Raw genomic sequence first — 4,057 nt, 5'->3', positions numbered from 1 at the left:
CTTCTAATATAGAGCCACACACACATACAAAATTAAAATTAATTAAGTAATCATTATTATTATCATTATGATATTATCAACCTTCGAACCTAAAATAATAATAATAATAATTTATCATACAAAAAAAAATTTTTTTCTTCTTCTAAACGCATTCGTCGTAAAATTTGTTTATTTTCACTTAAAAAAAAAAAAAGTAGTTGGAAAGTTTTTTATTTTCTCGAATTTTTTTTTTTTTTTTTACGAAATAAATTATTATTATTATTATTATTATTATTATTATTATTATTATTATTATTATTATTATTATTTACATATATATATTTATTATAATTAATTATCGATTCGAATGATAAATAATAATAATAATAAAATTTTTGATATTTATTTGTTTTTTTTCCTCGATTTTGTATTTTTTTTGGACACTCGTAAGCTAGGCACGAATTTAAGGTATAAGTTCATCACCCGTTTAAATTTAATTTATTATTATTATCATTTACATATAAGAAAAAAAAACTTTAACATTACGTACTCATTAAATAATAATAATGATAATAATAATAAACGCCCAAAAAAAATTGTTTTGCGTTAAGAAAAAAAAAAAAATCGTGTGAAATTTTCACGTGATTATTAATAATAATAATAAAATTACTTTAAAATTTTGTTTATTAATTTTTTTTAAAAACAAACTAATATTATTATTATTATTATCATTATTACTATTAATAAATAATTTAAAAGCCTGGAACGTGTTTATTCGTTAATGATAATAATAATAAAAAATCGGGGCTTTCACTACATGTACCATCATTTATGTTTTTTGTTTTTGTTTTTCGGATGTATTTCGTGTTTTCTATACGAGTAATAATAATAATAATAATAATAATTTTTTTTTTCTTACGGTAATTTAATTACGTAATAAATTTTCGTATTGTTTTAACAAAATAAAAAATAGAAAATTAGAAAAATGATGATTATTTAATTACAACGACAAAAGGGGAAGTTTAGAAAGGAAAATTTTTTTTTTTACTTATTTAATTATCATTATCGTTAATTTTTTTTTTTTTTATGTTTTACGATATACTGTTACGTTCGTTTATTGTATTGTTATTTATTTATTTATTAATATTTTTTTTTTTTATGTAACTGACGTCATTAAAATTTAAAAAAAAAAAAAAAAAGAAAATTACTGTTTGTTATTATTAAATTTGAACTCATAGTTCGTTGCGTTCACGTCAAATTTTTTTTTATTAAATAATTTATTACAAAATTATTACGATTGTAATTTTTTTGTTTAATATTTCCAAATATTTACATAAAAACTTTTTCATAAGAGTGATAATAAATAAATAAATAATTAAAATGATTTCACGGATATTAATAAGACCCCTCGCTCCCTCCCCCCCCCCAAAAAAAAGTAAAAGTTATTTGTTTTAAACGGGAAATTTGTTTGCAATGTTTTACGTGTTTTTCTTAAATTAATATTTGTTTATAAATTTGACATTTGAACGTTAATTTAAAATAATAATAATAATAAAAGTGAGATTTTTTTTGTTACATATTCGATTATTTTCAAAAAAAAAAAATCCCCGGGAAAACGTGATAGAAAGTTTTGCGGTTGTTTGTTTGTTTGTTATTCCCCACGACACCCTTCGGCTATCTCTCATACCCAGTTTTAAAAAGTATTTACACAATGTAATTATTATTATTATTTTTCTTCCGTTTTAATTTTAGGAAGCTACCGCACGAATATAGTTGTTACGTCATTTATTGCGTTTAATAATAATAATAATAATAATGTTAATCTATTTTGACGTAGTGGCGGCACTAAAACGTATATTTAAAATTCGCACACAAGCATTAAGATAATTAACTTCCTTTGGTCACGGAAGACAAATTTTATAAAAAAAAAAAAAAAATTCACTTTCTCGTATCCACATAAAAGAATATATAATCAATCAGTGCCGCATATATATACATTTAATTATTTATTATTATCATTATCATTACAAAAAGAGAACATGGAGAGAAATTAAAAAAAAAAAAAAAATCAAATATACGATAACAAATCAAACAAACAAATTGTTAATAATGATAATAACAACAACCTGTTGTTGTGACGTTGTTTCCTTCCATTGAATTGTCCCCATTTTTTTCCAGATGGGGAAGATGGCCCCCATTTTCTATGTGCTAACATTTTATCGAAAAAACTATTATTTTTTAATTATGTTTAAACATAATTTCCGAAACAACAACAACAACAACAAAATCTTTTCCAGTTATCGGGGTTGAGTTTTTTTGTTTTTTCTTGTCGCTTTTAAAAAAATCACAAAACAACTCATGGAATTTTCATTTTTTTAAATTCTGGAATTTTTGAAAAAACTAATTACGTTTTTTAATTTTTTTTCCAGAAATTCCAGAAAAAAATACACTGATTTAAAACTAATTTTAAAAAAAAATTTTTAAAAGAGTAAAACATAACAAAAATGCGCTACAAACGAATAATAATTTTGAGTTTGTCCTATCGTAACTTTATTGTTTTATGTTTGTTTGTTTAAAACAAACCGAAAAAAACAGTCAAAGTTTATTAAATTTTCTGGAAAAAAAAACCTTTTTTTTTTTAATTTTTTTTTTATTATATTACGTAACAAATTAAAAAAAAAAAAAAACTCTGATAGATTTTTCTAGAAACAAACAGACAAACAAACAAACGACACAAACACAAAAGTAATACGAAGTACCGTTTCGATTATGTTTATTTAATTAAAAAAATGACAAAAAAAAAAAAACCGCACTGTTATTTCTCTTCAAAGGAGAGACACTCAGAAACTGAACAACCTGTGTGATGATGTTCAGTACCGTAACCATCATCATATCTTTCTCTCTCTCTCTCTCTCTCTCTCTCTCAAGTCCCTTTCACTAAATATTAAAGACCGACTTTCTTTATTTATATTCGTTTATTACGATTTCATTTTATATTTCTTACACACACTCACACACACACACTTGGTACCGTTGCTACATAAAATTGTTTTTTTTTTAGGTTCCTAAAGGATTTTTATGTAAAAACTTTTGTTTTAAAATAACTTATTAGGTGATTATAAAATTAAATATTACCCAAATTAATAAGAGTAATAAAAAAAAATTATATCAAGGGTATTTCGATTACGGTAATTATAAACAAAAAAAGGTTTTCAAATCGATTTTTCTCTTTTTTGTTATTGGTTCAAATCAAATGACGAAAGAATAATCGAAAAACTATTATTATTATTATTACTAAGGTTTTCATTTATTTCTTATCGTGGACAAGGTGATAAAAAAACAAAAAAAAAATTTAAACAAGGACGTTCAACCTTAATAACACCTACAAATTTTTTTTTTTTTTTTTTTTTTTAGATTATCAAAGTATTAATTACAAAAATTTTTAAATTGTCAGTTTTAATAATAAAAAAAAAAAAAAAAAAATTGTAGGAAAAATAAAATTTTTTTCGTTACAATAAAAATTATTAATAATCGTGCCCCCCACTCCTCCCCCTGCCCCCTTTTTTTCAATATTAATTTCGTCGTAGTGCCATTGTACCGTACACTTAACCCCATGCCTCCCCTTAATTTAAACATAAATTATTAATAACAATTCACGTTTTAATTTAAATTTTGTTTTAATTAATTATTTTCGCGCGTTTTTTTTTTTTTTAAAGCACAATTTAATGAATATTAATAATAATAATGATAATAATAATAATAAGAAGAATTATCGTGACGTAGATTCTTTGATGCATGTATACTTTAACTTTCTCATAACTTAATTCTTATGTTATTATTATTATTATTATTAAAAGTAAAAAATTTTTTTTTTATACGATAATGGCTGCTTTCTTTTTTTCATTTTCATAACCGCAAAAACTTTGTCGTAAAAAAAAAAAAAACAAATCGCGGTGAAATATTTAATTAAACCGAAAAAAAATTTAATTCCGCCATTTTTTTTTCTTTTAAATTTTACTAAATAAAATAGTAATAATAATAATAATAATAATAATAATAATAATAATAATAATAACAA

General features: G+C 21.9%; 1 protein-coding gene across 1 annotated transcript in view; it reads right to left on the bottom strand.

Annotated features, from left to right (window-relative positions):
• The window catches only part of Phum_PHUM331860 (forked protein, putative), a gene marked incomplete at both ends in the record, with an annotated part of 13,099 nt that overhangs the window by 7,222 nt on the left and 1,820 nt on the right, over positions 1-4,057 (bottom strand). The gene's annotated exons all lie outside the window — the stretch shown is intronic.

Source organism: Pediculus humanus, genomic scaffold (assembly GCF_000006295.1).
Source record: "Pediculus humanus corporis 1103172107737 genomic scaffold, whole genome shotgun sequence".
Classification (NCBI taxonomy): domain Eukaryota; kingdom Metazoa; phylum Arthropoda; class Insecta; order Psocodea; family Pediculidae; genus Pediculus; species Pediculus humanus.
The sequence above is the reverse complement of the archived record's forward strand: the minus strand, read 5'-3'. Positions and strand labels throughout refer to the sequence as shown.